The sequence below is a fragment of the Acinonyx jubatus genome, chromosome B3, assembly GCF_027475565.1.
Source record: "Acinonyx jubatus isolate Ajub_Pintada_27869175 chromosome B3, VMU_Ajub_asm_v1.0, whole genome shotgun sequence".
NCBI lineage: Eukaryota > Metazoa > Chordata > Mammalia > Carnivora > Felidae > Acinonyx > Acinonyx jubatus.
This window is the reverse complement of record NC_069386.1, coordinates 71,113,091-71,132,224: the sequence shown is the minus strand read 5'-3', so window position 1 is coordinate 71,132,224 and position 19,134 is coordinate 71,113,091.

Sequence of the window (19,134 nt, the reverse complement as noted above, 5' to 3'; positions counted from 1 at the left end):
AATAGAATAGAGAACTCAGAAATAAATCCTTGCATGCATGGTCTAATGACTTTCAACAAGGGTTCCAAGACCATTTCATTGTTAAAGGACAGTGTATTCAACAAGTGGTGATGGGAAAATTTCAGATCCACATCACAAAAAAGATGAATGGGACCTTAACCTTACACCATATACAAAAATCAACACAGAATGAATAAAGGGCCTAAATGTGAAACTGAAACCAAAGGCTCTTAGAAAAAAACGTGCACGAAGATCTTTATGACATGGGATTTTGCAATAATTTCATCATTTTACACCAAAAGCAGAAGATACAAAAGAAGAATAGTTAAATCTGACTATAGCAAAATTTAAAACTTCTGTGCATCAAAGGATACAATCAACAGAATGAAAAGGCCACCTAGGAAATTGAAGAAAACATTTGCAAATCATATATCATTTTAACATCCAAAATATGAAAGGAGCACTTACATCTCAACAAGAAACCAAACAACCTAATTTAAACAAAGGTAAAGGACTTGAAAAGCCATTCCTCTTAAGATGTACAAATGGCCAATTAGCACATCAAATGATGCGAAACATCACAACTCATTAGGGGAATGCAAATCAAAACCACAATCAGATACCACCTCACACCCATTTGGATGGTTACTGTTAAAAATAATAATAATAACAAGCGATGACAAAGATGTGAAGAAATTGGAATCCTTGTTTACTGTTGGTGAGAATGCAAAATGCAGCTTCTGGGTAAAACAGTATGGCAGTTCCTTGGGAATATATATATCAAATTACTGTATGATCCACCAATTCCATTTCTGGGACACGCCAACCAAATTTGAAAGCATTTGGGGATACACTGCAATTACTGAGATATTTGGATGCCCACGTTTATAGCAACATTATTCACAATAGCCAGCGGGTAGAAGCAATTCATGTACCCATCAGCAGATGAAATGTAAATAAAATGTGGTATTAGATGCAATTAGATACAATATTATTCAGCCTTCTAAAGAAAGAGATTCTGACAACATGGTACAACATAAATGAACCTTGAGGACATTATGCTAAATGAAATAAGTCAGTCACAAAAAGTTAAATACTGTATGACTCCACATATGTAAAGTATGTAAGTCAAATTTACGAAGACAGAAAGTAGAAGGGTGGCTGAGGGGAAAGGAGAAATGGAGAGTTATTATTTATGGGTAAAGAGTTTCAGTTTTGTGAGATGAAAAGTGTCCTGGAGATGGATGGTGGTGATGGCTGTATAGCAATGTGAATGCACTTAATATCACTGACCTCTACGCCTAAAAATTATTAAGATGCCCAATTGAATCTTAGGTGCATTTTATCACAATTAAAATATTTTTTAATATAAAAAATATGTTCATTGAAGTGCCTGGGTAGCTCAGTCAATTGAGCATCTGACTCTTGATTTCAGCTCAGGTCATGATTCCAGGGTCAAGGGATCAAACCCCACATCGACTTGGTGCTGAGTGTAGAGCTTGCTTAAGATTCTCTCTCTCTCTCTCTCTCTCTCTCTCTGTCTCTCTCTCTCTCTCTCTCTTTCTCTCTCTCTCTCTCCCTCTGCCCCATTCCTCCCTTTGCACTCTCTCTCTCTCTAAAAAAAAGAAAAAGAAAAAAAACTGGAGTGCTGGGTGGCTCAGTCAGTTAAGCGTCAGACTTCGGCTCAGGTCCTGATCTCATATTTTGTGGGTTCAAACCCCATATCTGGCTCTGTGCTGATAGCAAGTAGCCTGCTTTGGTACCTGTCTCCCTCCCTCTCTGCTCCTCCCCTACTCACTCTCTCTCTCTCTCTCTCTCTCTCTCTCAAAAATAAATAAATAATTATTATTAAAAAAATAAAACAAAAAAATAATTTTAAGTGTAATAAAAGTTAAACACATGCTTATTTTTAAGATTTCTATTCTACATATCTGGTTTCCAAATGCAAATATAAGAGGGAGGTACGGTGCAAGATCACCTATCAACCAACCATTACCATTCAAATGTTAGGACACTGAGAATATGGGGTTACACGTGGAGGAGGAAATAGGAAAGAATGAAGAGTTTGGATTGTAGAACATTGAGCATAGCACGCCTGCAGATGTACAAAATGAGCCACTTGATGGCCTTAAATGCTTTTGAAGAGTGGTGAAGGACAAGAGCAGAGAAAAGAAAGAATTCAAACTTGGCCCCTTCACAGTATACCCCTAGTACTCACTATTACTGACCATTTTATGGATAAGGCTGGTAGGGGGTAGATAAGCCTACTTTATAAGAAATGAGCTTTTCCATGCTAGAGATGTTAATAAGGCTATTAAATGGAATATGCTCTTAGCAGAAAATGTGTCACACAGTAGGCACTCAATGACTTTTTCTGAATAAATGGATGTATCTAAATGAATAAATAACTTTTATTAAAAATCAACCTACATTGTTCTGTTAACACACTGCCTGCAGTTGTAATTTGTTAATTTAAATATTTGCATCTCTATTCAAGAGTGAATGGCTTTTACTGTGCTATCTTTCATAGATGTTGGATTAAGTGTAGGCTACCTCTGTAAAATCAAGTTCATGGTCTAGATAATGAGAATACATTGCAAATCATCAGTACTTTGAAAGTTAGAAATTCTTAGCTGTATGACCATGGCAATTTTCAAATAACCTTTTTTGTACTTGGAACACCACTAAAAATGAATACAAAATAGAAAATTCAAATAAATACACATATACAGATGAATATGTAGGAATCTAGAGGGAGAAATTCATTTGAAGATAAAGGTAAGAAACTTCAAAATAGAATGAAAAACATTAAAAGTCCTTTATCTACTGAGAAAAATAGCATTTTCCTGACTTTAAAAAATAGGAAACGGATACTTTAAATGTTAACATAGTCATTTATGTGAAATCCCAGCTTTCTGGTTTTCATGTTTTCACTTTTGTTGCTTTGTTTCTTTTAATGGAGGGATATTGAGCAGAAGGAAAACGGGACAGAATTTTTGACATTTTTTTACTTTAAATTCAAATTAGTTAACATACAGTGTTGTCATGCCTTCGGGGGTAGAACCTAGTGATTAATCTCTTACATATGACACCCAATGCTCATTCCCAAAAGTGCCCTTCTTAACATCCATTGCCCATTTAACCCATCCCCCCACCCACCACCCCTCCAGCAACCCTCAGTTTGTTGTCTTTATTTAAGAATCTGTTATGATTTGCCTCCCTCTGTTTTTATTTTTCCTTCCCTTCCCCTATGGTTATCTGTTTTGTTTCTCAAATTCCATGTGAGTAAAATCACATGATATCTGTCTTTCTCTGACTGACTTACTTCACTTAGCATACTACATTCTAGTTCCATCCACATGGTTGCAAAGGGCAAGATTTCACTGATATTGTAAAACTTACCCGCCCCCACCCCCAAATTCTTGCAAAAAAACAGAAATAGTTATGAGTGATTGACCCTCACCGGTAATAAAGGTTTCTGTAAAACTCTCTTCTCAGGTTGGTATAGAAAGAGACAATAGATCAATGGGACTAAATAAAGCATGTGGAAACAATGAAAAGAGGAATTTCATAAGATACATGATGGTGATTCATAGTAGGAAAACAGGATGCCTCATTTACGTACAAATAAAGAGGCTTGTGTCTCTGTTTGAGACATGACCCTCAAAGACCCACTAATCACTGATCATTTGTGGAGAAGACTGGTGGGAGGCAGTCTTCTATGGTACTATGGGATTTGAGCTCACTCAAACGTTCACTATGGGATTTGAGCTCATTTGTGCAGAGGTGTTAATAAGGTGGAATGAGTGCTGGCACAAAGTTTGCCGCAGGGTAGACACTTCAGAAAGTGAACGTGAGTACCACTGACTCACAGCAAACAAACCTAGACTAGGTCATTAAATAGTATTAAACAGCATGATATATAAAAAGAGGAAACACATGGAGAGATTTCATAACCTTCCTTATTGAACACAATGCCTGGGGCATGATTACAGGAAAGCAGATACGTTACCCCAAAATACGCCTCCATCACATAAAAATTACTTTGAACTGAAGGCAATTAAGCACCAATAAACTCAGAAAAGCCCCTCTCCTCTTTCTCTGCCTTAAGGTAGGAAATAAATTCTCTTTTGCTGCAGACAGAGTCTTAACCAGCCCAAAGATGGTACCAGAAAATCAGCAAACTGTGTTAAATTAATCCTCATGTTCCTAGTTAAGGAAGATAATGTCTACCAGGCCCTGGTTGAACTACCACCAGTCCAAACTCTATTGTCTTGCCAATTCTTCACAAATTTTTTGTTTCTTATTTTAAAGATATAAAGCTTCCTGTTCTAGTCACTTCAGGTCTTCATTTTCTTCTGAAGGCTCCCATGAATGTGAAAAAATTCAATAAAATTTGTACGCTTTCCTCTTGTTAATCTGTCTACTGTCACTTTAATTCTTACACACAGTCAGGAACCCAAAGAGGGTAGAGGATAATTTTTCTGACCATACAGAATATACACTCAATAAATATCTACTGAACAAATTGACCTGAAAACCGGGCAGTTCAAACAAATTTTTACTGATTTCTCAGTCAAATGTTTTTGAACTTTTGTAGCCAATTCACTAACACAATCTAATAATCCAATGGCAAAGATGTGATGTGGCTGTTCTTTCTCTCCAATCTTTGTCCAAAATTTTTTATGTGCAGGGTTCCTAGGTGGCTTAGTCTGTTAAGCGTCTGACTCTTGACTCTGGCTCAGGTCATGATTTCACAGTTGATGAAATCAGGCTCTATGCTGGCCTGTAGTCTGTCTAAAAGACTTTCTCTCTTCCTACCCCACTCACCCATGCTCTCTCTCTCTCTCATAAAAAGGAATATATATATTTTTGTATGTTCATAATACAGGCAATGATTCAGGAATAAGGATGATTTTTAATCATGATAATTCTTACCTAGAAGTACTTTTTCAGAGTCAGGTTTTCCCTCTAGCCTACACCTGAGCTGCCACAACCCTAGCCACTTCCTGTGTGGGTCAGAAATTCCATGCCTTGAACCCTACAGCAGGTGGATGTATCAACAAGAGCCCTGGGGTTTGGGTACCTCCCCCCAACACGCCTCTTACTGTAGACTCCATCAGTGCAAAGAAATACACTGGAGAGTCTTCCAGCTGTGAAACTGAGATGACATGATGAATGGATTTTCTTGTTTTCTGGAAATTCAATGACAAGCAACCTTCTGTGGCACTTTGTTGCTTCTAAGAATCCTGAAGAACAAGGAAAATCATCTCCCCGCTGCTGGGCTACTTGTACCACAATAGACTATAACTTAGATCACTGGGGTCATATGTGCATTCCAGGATGACAGCCACCTTCTCCTGCAATAACATTGCTGGTTGGGCTTGAGTTGCCTTCTGGGAAATACTGGATCCTAAAGGAAAAAACATGGAATCAGAGGTTTAAGATGTGGCACAAAGAAGTCCTATTTTATATGATACTATCCCACCCCCCACCAAGGTATGCACAAGACACTGCAATCTCCCCTGTTTTTAGGTCACTGGAGAGGGACGTTTCCACAGGAGCCATTCCTACTTACCACATTAAAGCCATGACCACCTTCAGAAGCCTGGACAGCAACATGTTTGAGATCTTCCACTGGATGGGAACTGTCTACTTCAATTTCAGGGCTGGGCACTGTGAGGGGAGCCTGCCAGGTGAGGGAAGGATGGCTGGGTATGTGCTGCTGCCTCCCCAGAACAGGAAACAGGGGTTTCCTGGGGTAGCACGTTGTGTGGGTCACGTCACACTTCTCCCTGTACCAGCTGAGAGTCTCACTGCCCAAACATCCTTTCGCATTAAGCGACTCTTAACTTGGAAATAATTCCATCTGAAAATGAATTTGTAAAATTTAACACTGAAATGAGGATTGATGATCTAACTATGATATGTTCATACCTGTTCACATCCCTATGTTGAGGCCCAAAGAGAAAAATCTAGTCACTCGTTGCTGAAGCTTTTAGACTGAAGCCCTCAGACAATAGATCCTTGTCACTGAGGTCTCCTTTTCTTCACTGTTTAGTTTTGACAGCTCAGCTCTGTTCAGAAAGTTCAGAATAGACATCAGAGTTTGGTCATTAGGTTATCCACGTTTGAATTTATGTTTTTTGATTACCTCAGTTGAACCACAGTAAGCTTGATACTTTCTATGCTCAATTCTGAAGAGAATAAACCTAGGTGACCCCATACACCTCCACAGGACTGCTAGTCATACAATATTTGATTGTAATAAAAATTCTCTGTGTGTGTACAGTAAAAATAAGGTTGTGGGGCTCCTGGGTGGCTCAGTCAGTTAAGCATCCCACTCTTGATTGCAGCTCAGGTCATGATCCCATGGTCATGGGATTTAGCCCCACATTGAACTCTGCACTGAGAGTGCAGCCTGCTTGAGAAACTCTCCCTCTCTCTCTTTCTCTCTCTCTGTCTCTCTGCCCCTCTCTCACTCATGCATGTGTTCTCTCTCTCTTTCCCTAAAAAAAAAAAAAAAAAAAAAATGCCAGGGTCCGGCCCCAGCAGGTCCAGGGGTTCCCGAAGGATGAAGGGCGTCAGTGAAAATAACAAATGGACACAGACAACAGCAGTGTGTTAGACTGACTGCTTTATTGTGGCAAGCGTCGCATTATATTTGTTAGCAATTTCATGGTAGGTAGCATGTATCATCTATGTTTCTCGGCTTTACCTAATTCTAAAAACGTTCCTTTGTGTAATCATCCATTGAGGAAACTCATGGTTATTTCTTTGTAACGTCCCCTCCTGCCTTTTGCTTATTGATTAATTACTTCATACTACTTTCATTATGTATCTGCGTTTATTTATAGTTCATAAAGCGTTTGCTTTGCTATTTTCATGAAAAGTCACCTAGCTCTCAAAACATCAAGTGGAATGTTTATAGGGATATGACTTCTTTTTTTTTCTGTTTTCATGGTTAATATCATCTATATTTTATAAACTTTATTTTTTTAAATTTACATCCAAATTAGTTAGTATATAGTGAAGCAATGATTTCAGTAGATTCCTTAATGACCCTTAGCCATTTAGCCTACCCCCACTCCCAAAACCCCTCCAAAACCCTCAGTTTGTTCTCCATATTTATGAATCTATTTTGTTTTGTCCCCCTCCCTGTCTTTATATTATTTTTGTTTCCCTTCCCTTACATTCCTCTGTTTTGTCTCTTAAAGTCCTCATATGAGTGAAGTCATATTTTTTTTTGTCTTTCTCTAATTTCACTTAGCATAATACCCTCCAGTTCCATCCACGTAGTTGCAAATGGCAAGATTTCATTCTTTTTGATTGCCGAGTAATACTCTGTTGTATATATATACCACATCTTTAGCCATTCATCCATCGATGGACATTTGGGCTCTTTCCACACTTTGGCTATTGTCGATAGTGCTGCTATAAACATGGGGGTGCATGTGTCCCTTCAAAACAGCACACCTATATCCCGTGGATAAATGCCTAGTAGTGCAATTGCTGGGTCATAGGGTAGTTCTATTTTTAGTTTTTTGAGGAACCTCCATACTGTTTTCCAGAGTGGCTGCACTAGCTTGCATTCCCACCAACAATGCAAAAGAGATAATTTTTCTCCGTATCCTCACCAACATCTGTTGTTGCCTGAGTTGTTGATGTTAGCCATTCTGACAGGTGTAAGGTGGTATCTCCTTGTGGTTTTAATTTGTATTTCCCTGATGATGAGTGACGTGGAGCATTTTCTCATGTGTCGGTTGGCCATATGGATGTCTTCTTTCGAGAAGTGTCTATTCGTGTCTTTTGCCCATTTCTTCACGGGATTATTTGGTTTTTGGGTGTTGAGTTTGATCAGTTCTTTATAGATTTTGGATACTAACCCTTTATCTGATATGTCGTTTGCAAATATCTTCTCCCATTCTGTCGGTTGCCTTTTAGTTTTGCTGATCGTTTCCTTCGCTGTTCAGAAACTTCTTATTTTGATGAGGTCCCAGTAGTTCATTTTTGCTTTTGTTTCCCTTGCCTCTGGAAACGTGTTGAGTAAGAAGTTGCTGCGGGCAAGATCAGAGAGGTTTTTGCCTGCTTTCTCCTCGAGGATTTTGATGGCTTCCTGTCTTACATTGAGGTCTTTCATCCACTTTGAGTTTATTTTTGTGTCTGGTGTAAGAAAATGGTCCAGGTTCATTCTTCTGCATGTTGCTGTCCTGTTTTCCCAGCACCACTTGCTGAAGAGACTGTATTTATTCCATTGGATATCCTTTCCTGCTTTGTCAAAGATTAGTTGCCCATACGTTTGTGGGTCCATTTCTGGGTTCTCTATTCTATTCCATTGATCTAAGTGTCTGTTTTTCTGCCAGTACCTTACTGTCTTGACGATTACAACTTTGTAGTATAGCTTGAAGTCTGGGATTCTGATGCCTCCTGCTTTGGTTTTCTTTTTCAAGATTGCTTTGGCTATTCAGGGTCTTTTCTGGTTCCATACAAATTTTAGGATTATTTGTTCTAGCTCTGTGAAGAATGCTGGTGTTATTTTGATAGGGATTGCACTGAATATGCAGATTGCTTTGGGTAGTATCCACATTTTAAAAATATTTTTTCTTCCTATCCAGGAGCATGGGATCTTTTTCCTTTTTTGGTGTCTTCTTCAATTTCTTTCATCAGCGTTCCATAGTTTTCAGTGTATAGATATTTCACCTCTTTGGTTAGATTTATTCCTAGCTATTTTATGGTTTTTTGTGCAACTGTAAATGGGATCGATGCCTTGAATTCTCTTTCTGTTGCTTGTTGGTGGGTAGAAAAGCAACCAATTTCTTTGCATTGCTTTTATACCCTGCAACTTTGCTGAATTCATGAATCAGTTCTAGCAGTTTTCTGCTGGAAACTTTAGGGTTTTCCATGTAGTATGTCATGTTATCTGCAAAGAGTGACAGTTTGACCTCCTTCTGGCCGATTTGGATGCCTTTTATTTCTTTGTGTTGTCTGATTGCAGAGGCTAAGACTTCCAATACTATGTTGAATAACAGTGGCAAGAGTGGACATCCCTGTCTTGTTCCTGACCTTGGGGGGAAGCTCTCAGTTTTTCCCCATTGAGGATGATATTAGCATTGGGTCGTTCATATATGGCTTTTATGATCTCGAGGTATGATCCTTGTATCCCTACTGTCTTGAGGGTTTTTAACAAGAAAGGATGCTGTATTTTGTCAAATGCTTTCTCTGCATCTATTGAGAGGATCATATGGTTCCTGTCCTTTCTTTTATTGATGTGATGAATCACGTTAGTTATTTTCTGGATATTGAACCACCCCTGCCTGCATCCCAAGTATAAATCCTGCTTGGTCGTGGTGAATAATTTTTTTAATGTGTTCTTGGAGCCGGTTGGCTAATATCTTGTTGAGGATTTTTGCATCCATGTTCATCAGGGAAATTGGTCTATAGTTCTCCCTTTTAGTGGGGTCTCTGTCTGCTTTGGGAATCAGGGTAACGCTGGCTTCATAGAAAGAGTTTGGAAGTTTTCCTTCCATTTCTATTTTTTGGAACAGTTTCAAGAGAATAGGTGTTAACTCCTCCTTAAATGTTTGGTAGAATTCCCCTGGAAAGCCATCTGGCCCTGGGCTCTTGTTTTTTGGCAGACTTTTGATGACTAATTTGATTTCCTTACTGGTTATGGGTCTGTTCAAATTTTCTATTTCTTCCTCTTTCAGTTTTGGTAGTGTATATGTTTCTAGGAATTTGTCCATGTCTTCCAGATTGCCCGTTTTATTGGCATATAATTGCTCATAATATTCTCTTATTATTGTTTTTATTTCTGTTGTGTTGGTTGTGATCTCTCCTCTTTCATTCTTGATTTTATTTTTTGGGGGGGAGTCCTTTCCTTTTTCTTCTTGACCAAACTGGCTAGTGGTTTATCAATTTTGTTAATTCTTTCCAAGAACCAGCTTCTGGTTTCATTGATCTGTTCTACTGGTTTTTTTGTTTGTTTGTTTGTTTGTTTGTTTTTGTTTCAATAGCATTAATTTCTGCTCTAATCTTTATTATTTCCTGTCTTCTGCTGGTTTTGGGTTTTATTTGCTGTTCTTTTTCCAGCTCCTTAAGGTGTAAGGTTAGGTTGTGTATCTGAGATCTTTCTTCTGGATCTTAGCCTGGATTGCTATATACTTTCCTCTTCTGACCACCTTTGCTGCATCCCAGAGGTTTTGGGTTGTGGTGTTATCATTTTCATTGACTTCCATATGCTTTTTAATTTCTTCTTTAACTGCTTGTTTAGCCCATTCATTCTTTAGTAGGATGTTCTTCAGTGTCCAAGTATTTGTTTCCTTTCCAAATTTTTTCTTGTGGTTGATTTTGAGTTTCATAGCATTGTGGTCTGAAAATATGTATGTATGATCTTGATCTTTTTGTACTTACTTAGGGCTGATTTGTGTCCCAGTGTATGGTCTATTCTGGAGAACACTCCATGTGCACTGGAGAAGAATGTATATTCTGCTGCTTCAGGATGAAATGTTCTGAATATATCTGTTAAGTCCATCTGGTCCAATGTGTCATTCAAAGCCATTGTTTCCTTGTTGATTTTTTGATTAGATGATCTGCCCATTGCTGTGAGTGGGGTGTTGAAGTCTCCTACTATTATGGTATTACTGTCGATGAGTTTCTTGATATTTGTGATTAATCAATTTATATATTTTGGTGCTTTCACATTTGATGCATAAATGTTTACAATTGTTATGTCTTCTTGGTCTATAGACCCCTTGATTATGATATAATGCCCTTCTACATCTCTTGATACAGTCTTTATTTTAAAGTCTAGATTGTCTGATATAAGTGTGGCTACTCCGGCTTTCTTTTGTGGACCATTAGCATGATAGATGGTTCTCCATCCCCTTATTTTCAATCTGTAGGTGTCTTTAGGTCTCAAGTGGGTCTCTTGTAAACAGCATATCGATGGGTCTTGTTTGCTTATCCATTCTGTTACCCTAGGTCTTTTGATTGGAGCATTGAGTTCATTGACGTTTAGAGTGAGTACTGAAAAATATGAATTTATTGCCATTATGATGCTTGTAGAGTTGGAGTTTCTGGTGGTATTCTCTGGTCCTTTCTAATCTTTCGTTGCTTTTGGTATTTATTTAATTATATATATATATATTTTTTTTTTTCATATTTTGTCCCCTCAGAGAGTCCCCTTTAATATTTCTTGCAGGGCTGGTTTAGGGGTCACAAACTCCTTTAATTTATGTTTGTCTCGGAAACTTTTTATCTCTCCTTCTATTTTGAATGACAGCCTTGCTGGTAAAGAATTCTTGGCTGCATATTTTTCTGATTCAGCACATTGAATATATCCTGCTACTCCTTTCTGGCCTGCCAAGTTTCTGTGGATAGGTCTGCTGCAAACCTGATCTGTCTTCCCTTGTAGGTTAAGGACTTTCTTTCCTTTGCTGCTTTCATGATTCTCTCCTTGCCTGATTATTTTGTGAATTTGACTATGATATGCCTTGTTGATGGTAGGTTTTTGTTGAATCTAATGGGAGTCCTCTGTGCTCCCTGGATTTTGATATCTGTGTCCTTCCCCAGGTTAGGAAAGTTTTCCACTATGATTTGCTCACATAACCCTTCTACCCCTTTTTCTCTCTCTTCATCTTGTGGGACTCCTATGATTCTGATGTTCCTTTTTAATGAGTCACTGATTTCTCTGATTCTCAAATCAGGCTCTTTTGCCTTGGTTTCCCTCTTTTTCTCTGCTTCATTATTCTCTATAAGTTTGTCCTCTCTATCACTGATTTTCTGTTCTGCCTCATCCATCCTTGCACCGCTGCATCCATCCATGATTGCGGTTCAGTTATAACATTTTTAATTTCATTCTGGCTATTTTTTACTTCTTTTATCTCTGCAGAAAGGGATTCTAATCTATTTTCGACTGCAGCTAGTATTCTTATTATCGTGATTCTAAATTCTTGTTCAGACATCTTATTGTATCTGCGTTGGTTAAATCCCTGGCTGTCGTTTCTTTGTGCTCTTTCTTTTGGGGTGAATTCCTTCGTTTCATCATTTTGAATGGAGAAAAGGAATTAATGAGGTAGAAAAATTGAAATTAAAAAGAAAATTAAAATTAAAAAAATATTAAAATTAAAAATTGAAAACACACCCACACAAAAATTGAATAGATGATGCTAGATCCTAGGTTTGTTTTGATCTTGGTGTAGAAAGTGGTTTGACAGATTAGAGAAACAAACAAACAAATAAAAAGAAACAAAAAAAAGGGGGGGAGAGAAAAAAATCGTTTGAGAATTTGAAAAAAATGAATACACTAAAGTAGACTCAAATACACAAAAGTAGAGAATGTAGTAGAAAAATATACAAAAATATTTTTAATAAAAATTAAAAAGAAATATGAAATTTTTACTTTTCTGTATTTAAGAAAAAAGAAATGAAAAAGAGAAAAAAGATTAAAAAAGAAAAAAGACAAAAAGAAAAATCATTTGAAAATTTGAAAAATGAGTACACTGTAGTAGACTGAATAAAATGATGGGATTAAGATAGAATTCGAAAAAATTTACATAAAAGCCAAAAATATAGTAAAAAAAATTAAAAATATTTTTAAAAGAAATTGAAAGTAAAAATGAAATTTTTCTCTTTCTGCATTCAAGTAAAAGAAAAGAAATTAAAAAGAAAAAACAAAAAGAAAAAGGAAATTGTTTGAAAATTTGAAAAGGTGAGTACACTGAAGTAGACTAAAATTAGATGATGGAAATAAAGTAGAATTTGAAAAAATTTACACAAAAGTAAAAAATATAGTAATAAAAATTAAAGACACATATTTTAAATAAAAATTGAAAATAAAAATGAGTTTTTTCTCTTTCTGTATTCAAGAAAAGGAAAAGAATTGTAAAAGACAAAAAGGAGAAAGAGAGAAAAAAAGTTTGAATAGATGACCTGCTAACAGATTGAAGTAGGACTGAAATTGCTTCGTTTTCCCCTAGAGGTCAGTCCATGTAGCTCTTTATAGTCCATAAATTACACCAGCGGTGAGGTTTGTGTTCTTGAAGAGTGAAGTTGGTCCAGTTGGGCAGGGCTCGATATAACAGCTCTGTTCTCCCCTAGATGGAGCTGCTAGCCTACGCGGGTGGATTGTTGCGGTGCTGTTCAGTGCGCATGTGCACGCGCGGAAGTGGTGAAAAATGGCGCCACCCAGCCACCCAGTCTGTTCTCCCTGATCAGCAGTCACGCACCGGTCCTCTGTCCTCAGCTCTCGTCCACTCCCCGCTTTTCCACTCTCCGTGACCAGGCCCCAGGTAGTACCTCTCTCCCGAGTTTTGTCTCAGATGCGGCTGTTTTCCGTGGCCCCTTACTTCTGAAGGACTCTGGCTTTGACCCACTCTGCCCTTCTGCAGGAGGGTCTCACCGAGAGATGGCCGAATGAGTGATGGCCAAATGTCAGCTGTACCCAGGAACACCCACTGGACCCTGCTGTTGCCGGTGCCCCAAGACTGCGGCCAGGTGCCAGCCCGCCACCCCCAAAACTCGCGAGACAGTGTAGCCTCAGCGTTTCAGGGACCATGGAAAATCGCAACACACATCTGGCACCAGGCTTCACCTTAACAACCTTGTTCCAGCACCAGCGAATGTGGCTGTTTTCTGGGGTCTGCTGGGACCAGGTGGCTTCAACCGTCTCTACCAAACGTCCTTCCAGCAGTGGAACCGCTTTTCCCGGTGTGGCCCGCGAGAACCTCCCGGACCCCACTCTGTTCCTGAGGATTCGCCCTTCCCACCAGAGCATCACCAGGTAGGGAGTTGCAGAGTTGCAGCCTTTGAGCTCCCTTTGTTTCCAGTCTTAATGGCATTTAAACCTTCTCCTTTCTCCTTTCTCCCTTTTTAGTTTAGTCCCTGTGGCCGTTTCCAATTGTCCACTTTCTCTCCACCTGCTTTTGGGGAGGGGTGCTTTTCCCGTATTCTCCCCCCCTCCCCAGTCTCTGTCCTCTCTCCATCTGCAAAAGTGGTTCCCTACCTTTTGGGGCTTCTTGCTCCCCAAGTTCAGCTCTTTGTGTCACGTACCTGCTGAATTCTGTGGTTCAGGTTGTGCAGATTGTTGTGTTAATCTTCTAATCGGTTTTCTAGGTGTGTAGGATGGTTTAGTGTTGGTCTGGCTGTATTTCACGGACACGAGACATACAAAAAGCTTCCATGCTCTTCTGCCATCTTGGCTCCTCCCTCCAGGACATGACTTCTTAAATGTTTCTTTGAAGCATTTGCGGTACAAGGAACAAAAGTATTCACTTTGGTCTGGGGTGCCGGGAGGGAGCCAAGAGGGTCCTGGGAACCCACGCCTTATGTGCTCCCAGAGAGACAATGTATACCTAGGAACTAATGAACCATTCTGTACCTTAACCCACCAGGTCCAATCATCATCTGGAATGCTTCCTGGGGGGCCAAGTGGGCCTAGGGGTTGGAGTAACTTGTATCCATGGATACATTCCTTTGTTGCTGGAGTGAGGATTTTGAACGCATTTATCCCCTCCTTGGCTGGGAAATATATGAGGCTATCTTTCCGTTAGGTAGAGGAGTCTTTGTAGGGGTTGGCGGCTAGATGTAGGGCCTTATAATTTCTCTGAAGAATCTTATTTCTTTCCTCAATGGTTCTTTACCCAGGGGGCCTATCGTGGGCAATTCCCCAACCAACAAATCCCCAGGTACTTTCACTGGTAGGGGGGCTGCCCTGACCAATGCTAAGGCCAAATTACATAAAAGCAGGAGTACAAGAAGCTTCACTTTCGGTGGGCAGCCATGCAGTCCTGATCCGTCCACTGCCCTGGCCCTCCCATCAGGCTAGTTGGATAGCTTGGCTTCCGGCAATAAAAAAAAAAAAAAAAAAAAAGGAAGGGTGTGCCCTAGGGATATTCCTCAACATCATGGCAAACTGCAAAGATCTATTGCCCATCATTGTCTGTCTCCTGAAAGAGTAGCCAAGGCTTAACATCCTCATCTCAAAATCATTGTTGCCTCAGCTAAGTTGGTTGAAGCATCTTCAGAGTTTGTACTATAGTCTCCATGAAATATGATGGAACCACATACAGTACAACTGTCCTGCTAAGAGATAGACTATAACTCTCTGAAAACACCTAACATTTTTCTACCAGCTGGCTGAGTAAATGTGAAATATTGTTAATTTCTCCTCCTATTATTCAACTCTAACACATTTCCCAATGAAGGGAGTCTCATGATTGTGCTTCTGTCACCCAAGAAGTGTCCATGTCCAGGTTTAATCTTTTGCAGACTCTTAGACCAGATTCTGAATCAATAGATTTTTAATCATCTTACCTTAAACATTGAAAGAGACAATACCATACTTGTCATGCAATGACCACTCCAGACTCCTTTATAAAATCCCATCATTTAGCAGAAGCGATATTAATTCTAGTGGCTGAACTAGTAGATATTTCTAGGGCATGTCAATTTACAAAAACTTATGTAGTCAGTGTCAGTGAATATGCTTTTAATGTCCTTCACAGCTTCCAAGTACTATGACGACAATGAGGTTTCTTAACTTTTTAACATTTCTTAACCCTCTCATGTAACCTTCAGAAAGGGACAGCAAATACATGAAGTATTGGATGCCTTCATGCTATTCAAAAACTGTCATAGTGGCACCTGGGTGGCTTGGTCGGTTGAGCGTTGAACTTTGGCACAGGTCATTATCTCACGGTCTCTCTCTCCTCTCAAAAATAAATAAACATTAAAATAATTTTGTCATAAAGACAAAGTCTTTAATCAAAAGACATTGTAGGAGCTAGGAAAAGTGAGGCAGTCATTGTACTGAACACACTTTTCTAACCAAGGTTCTTATGCAAGCACCTCTTACAACACAAAAAGACAAATCCATGGAAAAGTTCAACAATTCCATCTTAGATGTAGAAAACTTGGCACCAATTTTGTAAAGACTCTAAAAATGTTTGACTTGCTGGATCCATGAGAACAAGATATAGCAAAGCCAGGACAGCTGCCTGGTGGAGCCAAATGATCTCCACTGAACACTTGTAAAACTCTGCAGAGACCACGCATCACAGAAGGGACAATTGGTTGCAACATGAAACAAACACTGCTGTGGAAACTCTCTGGGACGATCAACATGGGGCTGTTCATGCCTGTCTTGGAACCAGCAAAATCCCATAAAATCTGGAAAGCTGAAATATGGTCTGGAATTCTGTCCCAAGGAAGCATTTGAGTATCTCCATAAGGAACTTACACAATTGCATTCCCTCCGGGAGCCATGAGTGTGTACTAGTTACAGCATTTCATTTATGACATGGATTGAGCACTCTCCCATCAGAAAATCACAGCAATCACAAAAAAAGAGCTAAATATCAAGTGGACTTTGTGTACTACCTGTGCCGTTTCCGTTAATTTCTCTATAGCAGAGCAAGTTTCTCTGGGACAGTTAGGTAAGGTTTGCCCTCACACAGAAAATTCACCTCTACTGTCACCCCCACCCCCAATCTTCTCTTATAGTGGAACAACAAATGGAATGTTAAAAGTGAAATGGGGGGTGGAGAGTGCCTGGGTGGTTCAGTCAGTTAAGCATCTAACTCTTGATCTCCGCTCAGGTCATGATCTCACAGTCTGTGAGTTCGAGCCCCTTCCACCGCCCCCCCACCTTGGGCTCTGTGTGACAGCTCTGAGCCTGCTTGCGATTCTGTCTCTCCCTCTCTCTGCCGGCTTGCTTACCCTCTATCTCTCTCTCTCAAAATAAATACATAAACGTAAAAAAAAAACTGAGATGGGTTACTATAGCAGACACCCTGGAACTAGTGTGGCCTGGTACATGTTAGCCTTAGCCCTCAGGCCCTGCATCCTTCCCTCACGAAGTCCTGTGCTGTCTTTACATAAACTGCTCACTGCAGCCCATGTAGCTCAGATGTCCCAACCCACACATAGTCCAACCTTCACAAACAGAACTCGATCAATAAACCCTTCACACTCTTCCTTTCATCCCAGGCAGATGCTCTCTGGACTTTAATTTAATCAGTTCTGAACAAAAATCTCAGGAAAGACTCCCAATGAAATGTATAAAATGACCTTATTAGGCACTTTTTATTACCAGTTCAGCAGATAAATTACTAAAAACGGATCCTTGGTTACACATTTACCAACTCTTATGACCTCATGGATCCTTCATAGACGAAATGGAAAATGTTGCTCATATTAGGAATCTTAAACTGAGGTTCTTGAGAGAATCAGCAGAAGCAGACCATTCACAGAACTGAGTGCCGACCCAAGAAACTTCAAACATTATTGCACAAAGAAGACAACACCAGCCAAGGCCATTTAGAAGAGAATTCTCTTTGGTGCTTGACATCACTGATTCTCATGCTCTTCTTTCCATTCTTTTGTCTCTGTCCTTTTAGAAATATATTCCCACTTTAATGATAAACTTTATATTTCAGAATTACCTGACTTTGTTCTCTTACTAATAAAATAACTTGAATATGGCCTTTATTCAAGACAATACCCATCCTAATGCTATAGTGCAGCTCTGCAAAGCCATAATCAGTGCAACAAAGGTAAATAAATTTGTTGGATGTGTTACTTCACGTCAACTCCTGGAAAAGCCAAAAAAAAAAAAAAAAACCCATGCCCAAAATAGTATGACTAAAATGATTTTTAATCAATAAAATTTGTCTTAAAATGTCAGAAAATTGTAGAGTTCATATAACTAGACTTCTATAAAGAACAATGTATTAACCTGAATACATGAGTTGGTCCAACACTCCATTGAACTTCTCTATTATTAATGGCTATACTGTTTCCTTTCTGGAACTAGAAATTTAATTTCTAAAAGAGTCCAAACACTTGAAATGATGAGTTATTTCTTACAATAACTTACAAGTTCAAAAAAACAGGGATAGGAAACAGAGGGGCTTCAGAGGCAGAGATCATACAGGTGCCTGTGGCAGGAACTTCCTCCCATTAAGACGCAGAATTATCAAAAGACTATGTATTGCCTGGTTCCATTCATATGATACTCTCACAAGATAAAAATATGAAAGAACAAACTAGGTGTGCAAAAAGTTATGGATGGGAGAGAGTGTGATTAGAAAGTTACAGAACAAGGGACTTGGCTGGAGCAATGAAGTCATTCTGTATCATGATTGTATGATGCTTAGATGAATCTAAAGTATACTTTAAAATTAGGAGGCACATGGGTGGCACAGTCGGTTACATGTCTGACTCTTGATCTCGGCTCAGGTCATGATCTCACACGGTGTGAGTCTGGGCCCTGCATTGGGCTGAGCACTGATGGTGCAGAGCCTGCTTGGGATTCTGTCTCTCCTTCTCACTGCTCTTCCCCTACTTGTACTCACTATCTCTCAAAGTCAGTAAACAAACTTTAAAAAACATTTAATTCAATATTCACAGATATAACTGTACCCCAAAGAGTAAGTTTTTTATATAATTTCTATAATAAAATTTTTAAATACTAAAAAAATAAAATAACTGCAGTGGTTTCTATTTTCATGATTGGAGTCTGCCTAACTTGTGAATTATTTTCTCAGTTGGCAAAGAAAGCACTAGCTTTGCCAACTGTGATAGGCAAAATAAGGAACAATAAATTTAACAATGTCAGGTGAAAAAGGAGGGGACAAAAACAAAAACTATATCAAAACCTTGAAGATATGATTAAGAGTCCACAGACGAAGAGATAATCCTGGTTTATATGGCTTAAATGTAGTCACACGTGTACTTTTAAGAGGAAGCAGAGGGAGGCTTGAAGACAGGAAAAAGAGAAATCAACAAAACCATGGAAGCAGAGGTTAGAGTGAAGTGGTCACAGGCCAAAAATGCAGGCAGCAACCAAAGCTGTAAGAGGCAAGGAAAAATGTCTCCCCTAGAGCGTCTGGAGAGGGTACAGCTTATTGGCATCATGATATCATCCTGGAGAAACTAATTCAACTTCTGGTCTTCAGAACAATGGCAGAAAGAATTTCTGTTGTTTTAGGCCACTGACCTGTGATAATTGTCCAGAAGCAGTACGAAACAAATCCGCCAACCACGATGAAGGTTTAAAGCCTGAATATGTTTGAATCTAAGTTATGAACTGACTCTGCACTCTGACTAGCTTTTTCTTTTCTTCTGTTGAATACA